Raw genomic sequence first — 11,614 nt, 5'->3', positions numbered from 1 at the left:
TTTTCCACCATTCCTACTGCTTGCTTTTGAGTCTTGTCAGCCAGCCTTATGACTACATCTGTAGGTAGTATCTCATTGATCTGCAGCCTTTTTACCAGGGATAGGGGTATTAAGTTGATGCTTGCTCCTAAATCGCAAAGTGCTCTATCAAAATTTGTTTCCCCTATAGCACAAGGGACATGAAAACTCCCTGGGTCTTTTCTTTTCGTAGGCAATTGTGTTTGAATAAGGGTGTTGCAATCCTTGTTCATCACTATAGTCTGGCCCCCTTTGAGTGAGCTCTTCCTAGGAAGTAGTTCCTTCATATACTTGATGAATGCTGGCATTTGCTGAATGACCTTGATGAATGGTATGTTCACATTTAAAGATGCAAACGAGTCTAAGAACCTTGAGTACATTCTCTTTCCCACAGCACCCTTTAGCAGTTGAGGAAATGGTGCGTATAGTCTCAGCAGCTCCTGTTGTGAGATTTCTGGTTCTTGTTGGTCTTTCTTCTCCCTCTCTATTAAGGTATTTTCAGGTTGTTCTGACAGCTTGCTTGGCTTGTCTTCGGTCCCGTTGTCATTTGTAGTGACCATATTGCAGTCTTCCCATCTTACTTTCCTTCACCTCTCGGATTCTTCTCCGTGTCACTTGGGAAGCTATCAAGTGGTCTGGGAATCTTCTCAGACAAATATCCCACTTGGAATTCCAGCTTCTTGATTGCTTCCCCCCGATTCTTTATATTGGCTCTCACCTCCTCTTTGAACACCTTATTGTCTTGAATGTCTTTGCATATGCTTTCAAGTAAGGTTTCAATCTTAGAGATTCTGTCATCAAATGATGGTATGTTGAGGGTAGAAGTAGAAAGGTGAGATGTATTGATGTGGTTTTGTGGGTGTGTCCTCTGTGTGAATTGTTGGGGAGCTGTGTTGTTGTTAGAATTGTGACGTCTCTGATCTTGGCCTTGGTCTTGTTGACTACCCCACCCAAAGTTTGGGTGACTCCTCCATCCAAGGTTGTAGGTCTTGGAGTATGGATTATGGTTGTGTCTATGTGAATTCCCAATGTAGTTAGCTTGCTCCTGAGTGCCCTCTTCCTCTTCACTTGCTTCCTTTTGAGTTGAAGTGGTGATTGCTGCTACTTGACTTCTCTCCATCTTCTTGGTGAGGTCAGCTAGCTGCTTGGTGATGAGCTTATTTTGAGCAAGCAGAGCATCTACATTGTTCAGCTCCATTACCCCTCTAGTGTTCCCTCTTTCGGAAGCATAGAAGTAGTCATTTTCAGCAACTGTTTCAATGACATCTATGGCTTCTTCAATGGTTTTCTTCTTATTGACTCGTTGAGGGGGGTAAAATCTTGCTAAGAATTTGTTCATGACATCATCCCAAGTTGTCAAGCTCTCCTTTGGAAAAGACTCTAACCACTTGGTTGCCTTGTCTCTGAGAGAGAATGGGAACAACAACAGTCTATAGGCGTCAGTTTGAACGCCATTGGACTTCACTGTGTCACATATTCTCAGGAATGTGTTTAAGTGTTGGTTGGGGTCTTCTTGGGCACCTCCTCCGAACGAGCAATTGTTCTGAACGAGGGTGATGAGCTGTGGCTTTAGTTCAAAGTTGTTGGCATGGATGGTTGGTTTTTGGATGCTACTTCCGCAATTCCCTGGGTTCCGGTTAATGTAAGAGCCCAAGACTCTTCTATCTTCCCCACCAGGATTTGCTCTACCTCCTCCATCATGGTTGTGCACCTCTTCCTCACGATGGTCTTCCATGGTTGTTTCAAAGTATTCTTCACAGTGTTCCTCCTCTTCTTCAGCACCCACTACACGTTTTTCTTTTGCCTCCCTTCTTAATCTTAAGAAAGTTCTCTCAGGTTCAAAATCAAAGAAAGTTGAAGCTCCGCTTCTTCTCCCTGTCATACAACCAACAGAGTACAAGCAAGAAAAGCAATGCAGAAAGTATCTTGTTAGAATTACTTGTTAGTGTCAGTGATCCAATATATCAAACAGTTAGTGGGTTAGTGAACTGAATTGTAAATAGCAAAGAAAAACTAAGAAACAGGGGAGGGGAAGAATTAAACTAAGACGGAAAGCAAATTAACCGAACAGAAAATTAAATCAAACAAAATACAAATGCCCAATCTAGTGATCCTCTAATGTAATCATTGTCGATCTACAATCAAACCCTGGCAACGGTGCCATAAACTTGATCGGGGTAAAATTTGTCTCTCAACAAATTCCCATTCGGCAAGTGTACCGAATTTGTCGTCAAGTAAAAACTCACAATAGAGTGAGGTCGAATCCCATAGGGATTGATTGATCAAGCAACTTTAATCAGAGGAATGATCTAGTTGAGCGAATCCATGAATAGAGTTGATAATTGCAGAAAGTAAAATGGCGAGAAAGTAAATGACTGAAAGTAAATAGCAGAATTGTAAATGGGAATGGGGGAATTGCTCATAAAAGTAAATTGCAGAAAATAAAGAGAATGGGTAAGATCAGAAATGGGGAGTTCATTGGGCTTAGGAGATGTTGCATTCTCCGGATCAATTTCATTTTCATCTCTTCCTCAATCAATGCACTCATTGATCTCCTTGGCAATCTTAAGTGATTGAATCACAATTTCTTGCAATTCAATCTCTCAAATCTTGATCAATAGCTAACTCCTTGGTCAATTGCTCATGAGAAGAGATGAAGTGTGGTCACTGATTATACCACATGCACTTCCCAAATCAAATGCTTAGAGGGTTATAGCCACATACCCATCCACACTCAATTTGGTCCAGCATGAGAAAGCATTTCTAGCTAATCTCTTCATTCCTCTTTCAAGGATCCGAAGAGATCCATGTTTGAATAGCTTCTTTTCCAAGATCACTATCCAATTGGATGAAGATCGAAAGCTTTCAAGTAAAATCAAAAGGAAAGATAGAAGAAGAATAAGAAAATTAGTATTGATCCATCAAATTACAACAGAGCTCCCTAACCCAATGAAAGGGGTTTAGTTGTTCATAGCTCTAGAAATCAAAATCAAAGATGGAGAATACATGATAAAGCTAGAAGAAAGTAAATAGAAAGAGTAGTTCTCTTTCCTAGCTCCTCCAAAAAGCTCTTCTCTATTTCAAAACTACTCCTATATATACTACTCTTCTCAGCTTCTAGTTAGCTCTTCAAGTCTTGGGCCTCTGGATCTTTGAGCTTGAAGCAGTTCCTTTCTTCAATTGGGCTTGGCATACTTGCAGAGAGAAAGTGTAAAGTGGGCATAGACTTTAGCTCAAGACGTTAGGGTGTTTAACATTTAGTGAAAATACAAGTTCGAGAACGTTAGTGACACTTAACATTGTCACTAACGTTGCCATGCACCCTTTTGCCTCACGTTAAAGCCCACGTTAACTGGGTTAACATGGCTTTTAACGTTGCCTTGTTAGCCTTCGAGAACGTTAGTGACACTCAACATTGTCACTAACGTTCAAGTGTGCCCCTTCTTGCTTCACGTTAAAGCTCACGTTAACTAGGTTAACGTGGCTTCTAACGTGGCTTTTGCCAACCTTCGAGAATGTTATTGACCCTCAACATTGTCACTAACGTTCAAGTGTGCCCCTAGGTCTCACGTTAGAGTCCACGTTAGCTAGGTTAACGAGACTTCTAACGTGGCCATTCTTAGCCATCCCAACGTTAGTGACAATGTTGAGTGTCACTAACATTGGCTCATTTTTCATTCCTCATCGTTAGCTTCCACGTTAACCAAGTTAACGTGGAAGTTAACGTGGCTCTTGGGGGTTGTGTGGTTGCTCCAACGTTAGTGACAATGTTGAGTGTCACTAACGTTGTCAACAACTCTCCATCTCTTACGTTAGCTCCCACGTTAACCAAGTTAACGTGGGAGTTAACATGGTTCTTTGCACCTTAGGCCAACGTTAGTGACAATGTTGAGTGTCACTAACGTTGGCTCAACTTCTCTTCTCCACGTTAGAGTTTACGTTAACTTAGTTAACGTGACTCTTTAACGTGGGCATTGATGGCTTTTGAGAGTATTTTTGGCAATCACTTTTCTCCTTAACTTTGCAAGTTACCTCCCATTCCTTGCTTCCTTTGGTCCTGAAATCAAGCAATAGAGTGCATCAAAGTTCTAGTCCAAGTCATGGGTAATGCAATATACAATTTTGTCATTAAAATCATGCAAAATCCTCATGAAATAATGTAAAATGCACAATGTATGCTTGAATTAAGGTCTGAGTGAATATCTGCCCATAACTAACTTATTTCCTAAGAAAATGCATGAAATTACCTAAAAATAGTAAAGAAAAGGTCAGTGAAACTGGCCAAAATGCCCTGGCATCAGATGCTTTATCCCTGTTGAATCTCTGCTTTCCTACTGCCTTCCTTCAATCCTTCTTACTCCTTTCCATGGCAAGCTGTATGTAGGGCATCACTGTTGTCAATGGCTACATCCCATCCTCTCAGTAAAAAATGTCCAAATGCTCTGTCACAGCATGGCTAATCATCTGTCGGTTCTCAATTATGCCGAAATAGAATCCATTGATTCTTTTGCGTTTGTCATCACGCCCAACAATCGCGAGTTTGAAGCTCGTCACAGTCATTCAATCCCTGAATCCTATTCGAAATACCACAGATAAGGTTTAAACTTTCCAGATTCTCATGAATGCCGCCATCAATTCTAGCTTATACCACGAAGATTCTGATTAAGGAATCTAAGAGATATGCATTCGGTCTAAGGTAGAACAGAAGTGGTTGTCAGTCACGCGTTCATAGGTGAGAATGATGATGAGTGTCACGGATTATCACATTCGTCATGGTGAAGTGCAACGAATATCTTAGAACATGAATAAACTGAATTGAATAGAAAATAGTAGTAATTGCATTAAAACTCGAGGTACAGCAGAGCTCCACACCCTTAATCTATGGTGTGTAGAAACTCCACCGTTGAAAATACATAAGTGATAGTGGTCCAGGCATGGCCGAATGGCCAGCCCCCATGAACGTGATCAATAGTCTCCTAAAATGAATAATAGATTAAAACTGAGACCAAAGATGTCTAATACAATAGTAAAATGTCCTATTTATACTAGACTAGCTACTAGGGTTTACAAAAATAAGTAATTGATGCAGAAATCCACTTCCGGGGCCCACTTGGTGTGTGATTGGGCTGAGCTTGAGCTTTACACGTGCAGAGGCTTCTAATGGAGTTGAACGCCAAGTTGTAACGTGTTTTTGGCATTCAACTCTGGTTCGTGACGTGTTTCTTGCGTTTGACTCCAGAATGCGGCATGGAACCGGTGTTGAGCGCCAGTTTGCGTCATCTAGTCTCGAAGATAGTATGGACTATTATATATTTCTGGAAATCTCTAGATGTCTACTTTCTAACGCCGTTGAGAGCGCGCCATTTGGAGTTCTATAGCTCCAGAAAATCTATTTCGAGTGCAGGGAGGTCAGATTCCAACAGCATCAATAGTCCTTTGTCAGCCTTCTTATCAGAGTTTTGCTCAGGTCTCTCAATTTCAGCCAGAAAATACCTAAAATTACAGAAAAACACACAAACTCATAGTAAAGTCCAGCAATGTAAATTTAGCATAAAAACTAATGAAAACATCCCTAAAAGTAGCTAGATCCTACTAAAAACTATCTAAAAATAATGCCAAAAAGCGTATAAATTATCCGCTCATCATAACACCAAACTTAAATTGTTGCTTGTCCCCAAGCAACTGAAAATCAAATAGGATAAAAAGAAGAGAATATACTATAAATCTCAGAATATCAATGAATATTAGTTCTAACTAGATGAGCGGGACTTGTAGCTTTTTGCTTCTGAATAGTTTTGGCATCTCACTTTATCCTTTGAAGTTTAGAATGATTGGCATCTCTAGGAACTTGGAATTTCAGATAGTGTTATTGATTCTCCTAGTTAAGTATGTTGATTCTTGAACACAGCTACTTTTATGAGTCTTGGCCGTGGCCCTAAGCACTTTGTCTTCCAGTATTACCACCGGATACATAAATCCCACAGACACATAACTGGGTGAACCTTTTTAGATTGTGACTCAGCTTTGCTAAAGTCCCCAGTTAGAGGTGTTTAGAGCTCTTAAGCACACTCTTTTTACTTTGGATCACGACTTTAACCACTCAGTCTCAAGCTTTTCACTTGGACCTGCATACCACAAGCACATGGTTAGGGACAGCTTTATTTAGCCGCTTAGGCCTGGATTTTATTTCCTTGGGCCCTCCTATCCATTGATGCTCAAAGCCTTGGATCCTTTTTACCCTTGCCTTTTGGTTTTAAGGGCTATTGGCTTTTTCTACTTGCTTTTTCTTTTTCTTTCTAAAATTTTTTTCGCCATTTTTTTTGCAAGCTTTTGCTTTTTCACTGCTTTTTCTTGCTTCAAGAATCAATTTCATGATTTTTTAGATTATCAATAGCATTTCTCTTTGTTCATCATTCTTTCAAGAGCCAACAATTTTTAATATTCATAAACAACAAGATAAAAAATATGCACTGTTCAAGCATTCATTCAGAAAACAAAAAGTATTGTCACCACATCAATATAATTAAACTGAATTCAAGGATAAATTTGAAACTCATGTACTTCTTGTTCTTTTGAATTAGGAACATTTTTAATTTAAGAGAGGTGAAGGATTCATGGAATTATTCATAGCCTTAAGACATAGTTACTACTTACTAATGATCATGAAGTAGAGACACAAAACATAAACAAACATATAGCATAAAAACCGAGAAAAAAATAGAGAAATAAGAACAAGGAATGAGTCCACCTTAGTGATGGTGGCGCTTTCTTCTTGAAGAACCAATGATGTCCTTGAGCTCTTCTATGTCTCTTCCTTGCCTTTGTTGCTCCTCCCTCATTGCTATTTGATCTTCTCTAATTTTATGGAGAATGATGGAGTGCTCTTGATGTTCCACCCTTAATTGATCCATATTGTAACTCAAATCTTCTAGAGAAGTGTTGAGTTGTTCTCAATAGTTGTTGGGAGGAAAGTGCATCCCTTGAGGCATCTCCGAGATTTCTTGGTGACGAGCTTCCTCGTGCATCTCTTGGGATCCATGAGTGGACTCTCTTGTTTGCTCCATCCTCTTCTTAGTGATGGGCTTATCCTCCTCAATGGGGATGTCTCCTTCTATGATAACTCCAGCTGAGTAACATAGATGGCAAATAAGATAAGGAAAAGCTAGCCTTGCCATGGTGGAGGACTTTTCAGCTATTTTGTAGAATTCAAGGGAGATGACTTCATGAACTTCTACTTCCTCTCCATTAACGATGCTTTGAATCATGATGGCCCGATCCACAGTAACTTCGGATCGGTTGCTAGTAGGGATGATGGAGCGTTGGATGAACTCCAACCATCCTCTAGCCACAGGCTTGAGGTCCACTCTTCTTAATTGAACCGGCTTGCCTTTGGAGTCTCTTTTCCATTGAGCTCCTTCCACACATATGTCCATAAGGACTTGATCCAATCTTTGATCAAAGTTGACCCTTCTAGTGTAAGGGCATGCATCTCCTTACATCATGGGCAAGTTGAATGCCAACCTCACATTTTCCGGACTGAAATCTAAGTATTTCCCCCGAACCATTGTAAGATAATTCTTTGGATTCGGGTTCACACTTTGATCATGGTTCCTAGTGATCCATGCATTGGCATAGAACTCTTGAACCATTAAGATTCTGACTTGTTGAATGGGGTTGGTCAGAACATCCCAACCTCTTCTTTGGATCTCATGTCGGATCTCCGGGTACTTATTTTTCTTGAGTTTGAAAGGGACCTCGGGGATCACCTTCTTCTTGGCCACAACTTCATAGAAGTGGTCTTGATGGGCTTTGGAGATGAATCTCTCCATCTCCTATGACTCGGAGGTGGAAGCTTTTGACTTCCCTTTCCCTTTTCTAGAGGTTTTTTCGGCCTTAGGTGCCATCAATGGTTATGAAAAAATAAAAAAAGATATGCTTTTACCACACCAAACTTAAAGTATTGCTCGCCCTCGAGCAAAAGAAGAAAGAATAGATGAAGAAGAAGAAGGTATGGAGGAGAGGAAGAGAGGGTTGTAGTTCGGCCAAGGAGGAGAAGAGAAGGTTGTGTTGTGTGAAAATGAAGAAGAATGGAGGGGTTTATATAGTGGAGGGAGAGGGGTTAAAGTTCGGCCATTTAGGGTGGGTTTGGGTGGGAAAGAGATTGGTGAATGATGTTTGGGGAAGAGTGTTTTTGGATTGTGTGAAGAAGAGAGAAGGTGAGTTGAGGTAGTGGGGATCCTGTGGGGTCCACAGATCCTGGGGTGATCCTGTGGGGTCCACAGATCCTGAGGTGTCAAGGGTTTATCATCCCTGCACCAATTAGGCATGTAAAATGCCCTCTTCATGCAATCCTGGCGTTCAACGCCAGATTGATGCTTGTTTCTGGTGTTAAATGCCAGCTTCATGCTTGTTTTGGGCGTTCAACGCCCATTTGCAGCATGTTTCTAGCGTTGAATGCCAGTTCCATGCTTGTTTCTGGCGTTCAGTGCCAGCTCTCCTCAGGGTGTATTTCTGGCGTTTAAATGCCAGGATGCTGCTTGTTTCTAGCGTTCAACGCCAGATCCATGCTCTGTTCTGGCGTTGAACGCTAGCCAGATGCTCCTTACTAGCATTTAAACGCCAGTAAGCCCTTCCTCTAGGGTGTGATTTTCTTCTACTGTTTTTGATTTTGCTTTTAATTTTAGTATTTATTTTGTGACTCCACATGATCATGAACCTAATAAAACATAAAGGAAAAATAAAATAAAAAATAAGATTAGATAAATAAAAATTGGGTTGCCTCCCAATAATCGCTTCTTTAATGTCAATAGCTTGACAGTGGGCTCTCATGGAGCCTCACAGGTGATCAGGTCAATGTTGTAGACTCCCAACACCAAACGTAGATTTCAGATGTGGGGATTCATCGCCAAACTTAGAGATTGGCTGTGGCCTCCCAACACCAAACTTAGAGTTTGATTGTGGGGGCTCTGTTTGACTCTGTACTGAGAGAAGCTTTTCATGCTTCCTCTCCATGGTTGCAGAGGAACACCCTTGGGTTTTAAACACAAGGTAGTCCCTATTCAATTGAAGGACTAATTCTCTTCTGTTAACATCTATCACAGCTCTTGCTATGGCTAGGAAAGGTCTTTCAAGGATGATGCATTCATCCTCCTCCTTCCTAGTGTCTAAGATTATGAAATCAGCAGGGATGTAAAGGCCTTCAACCGTCACTAACACGTCCTCTACCAATCCATAAGCTTGTCTGCCATTTGTAATGAGAATATGGCAGGCTGTACCTTAATTATCCCCAGCTTCTCCATTACAGAGAGTCGCATAAGATTTATGCCTGACCATAGGTCACACAGAGCTTTCTCAAAGGTCATGGTGCTGATCAGGGGAAAATTTGTCTCTCAACAAATCTCCATTCGGCAAGTGTACCGATTTGTCGTCAAGTAAAACCCACAATAGAGTGGGGTCGAATCCCACAGAGATTAACGGATTAAACAATCAATGGTTAATTGATTATCCTAGTTAGACGATTCAGATTTGGATGATGAGCAGTAGGAATTGTAAATTTACAGAAAAGTAAAGAAAGCAATAGAGTGCAGAGAAGTAAAATGGCAAGAAAAGTAAATGTAAGAACTAAAAATAAGATGAACATTGGGATCAAGAGATATTGCAATCCAACGGATCAAGTTCATTCTCATCTCTTCCTTAATCATTCATTGATTTCCTTGGCAATCTTAAGTGATCGAATTACAATTACTTGTAATTCAATCTCTCAAATCTTGATCAATAGCCAATTCCTTGGTCAATTGCTCATGAGAAGATATGAAGTATAGTCACTGATTATACCACATGCATTTCCCAAATCAAGTGTTGAGAGGGTTATAGCCACATACCCATCCACACCCAATTTGGTCCAGCATGAGAAAGCATTTCTAGCATGATCTCTTCATTCCTCTTTCAAGGTTCAGAAGAGATCCAAGTATGAATAGTTTCTTTTCCAAGATAACTACCCAATTGGATGAAGATCGAAAGCTTTCAAGTAAAATCAAGAGAAAAGATAGAAGAAGAAGAATAAGAACTACACTTAATCCATTGAATCACAATAGAGCTCTCTAACCCAATGAAAAGAGTTAGTTGGTCATTGCTCTAACAAAATAGAAAAGAAAGAAAGTGCATAAAAGTAGAGATGAAGATTAAAACTGAAATTGAAACTTCAAAATTCATAAAATGAAAACTACAAGAAAAGAAAGAAAAGTGTGTGAGGGGAGGGAGTCCGAAGACCCCTCCATTCCAGGATGCTTTCAATGTAAAGACTAAGGCCTTTATATAGGCTCTCCTAAATTACAAAATGAAATTAAAAGCAAATTACAATTAAATGAAAATTCCTATTCTAGATGCTTCTTGTGGTCCTGATTGGTTGACAATTGTGGGCTTGCTTGCTTGGGCTTTGAAGTGGACTTGAGAGAGAAGTGAGTCAAGTTGAGGTCCAGGTGCTAAAGTTAGTGCTAAAGTTAGCCACACTAACGCTATAAGTGTGGTGTTAGTGCTAAAGTTATTGTGGCTAATGTTGCACTTGCTGCCCAGTTGATGTTTTTGGGGCTTAAAAGATGCCTCTTGTTTGTGCTCCAATTTCATGCCCACTATAGAGTATTATATATCGTTGGAAAGCTCTGAATATCCGATTTCTAACGCAACTAGAATCACCTCAATTGGACCTCTGTAGCTCAAGTTATGCTCCTTTGACGTGGACATGGTCGCTGGCATGGTCGCCAACGTTAATGAAAATGTTGAGTCTCAATAACGCCAGCGATTTCCCATTTTTTAAGCTCAAACTTAGTGTCCACCCCATACTATTATATATTTTTGGAAAGCCCTGGATGTCTACTTTCCAATGCTCTTGGAAGCGCATCAGTTGGATCTCCACAACTCGAGTTATACTTCTTGGAAGGTGAAGAGGTCAGTTGGCTTTAATACAGGTTGATACCATGTTCATCATTGCACTTTCGGGGCTGGTTTTCTCCCCAAACTTTAGTGTCAACCATGTAGTGCCATATATGCTTGGAAAGCTCTGGAATCCTACTTTCCAATGCCACTGGAATTACCTCATTTGGAGCTTTGTGGCTCAAGTTATGCATGTTTGAAGAAGGCATGGTCAGGCTGCCAGGTGGGACTTTTGCCCACGTTAACTTCCACGTTAACTGAGTTAACGTGGGAGTTAACGTGGCTCATTGTGGCTTGTGTGGCTCCTTCCAATGTTAGTGACAATGTTGAGTGTCACTAATGTTAGCCATCACCTTCTTTCATCCACGTTAGCTTCCACGTTAACTAAGTTAACGTGGAAGTTAACGTGGCTTCCTTGGGGGTTGTGTGGTTGCTTTCAATGTTAGTGACAATGTTGGGTGTCACTAACGTTGTCGACCACCCTTGCCTCTTACGTTAGCTCCCACGTTAACCAAGTTAACGTGGGAGTTAACGTTGCATTTTGCACTTAGGCCAAAGTTAGTGACAATGTTGAATGTCACTAACGTTGGCTTCCCCTTCATTCCTCATTGTTAGCTTCCACGTTAACCAAGTTAACGGGGAAGTTAACGTGGCTCTTGGGGGTTGT

Source organism: Arachis duranensis, chromosome 2 (genome assembly GCF_000817695.3).
Source record: "Arachis duranensis cultivar V14167 chromosome 2, aradu.V14167.gnm2.J7QH, whole genome shotgun sequence".
NCBI classification, from domain to species: Eukaryota; Viridiplantae; Streptophyta; class Magnoliopsida; order Fabales; family Fabaceae; genus Arachis; species Arachis duranensis.
This window is presented reverse-complemented; position numbering follows the sequence as displayed.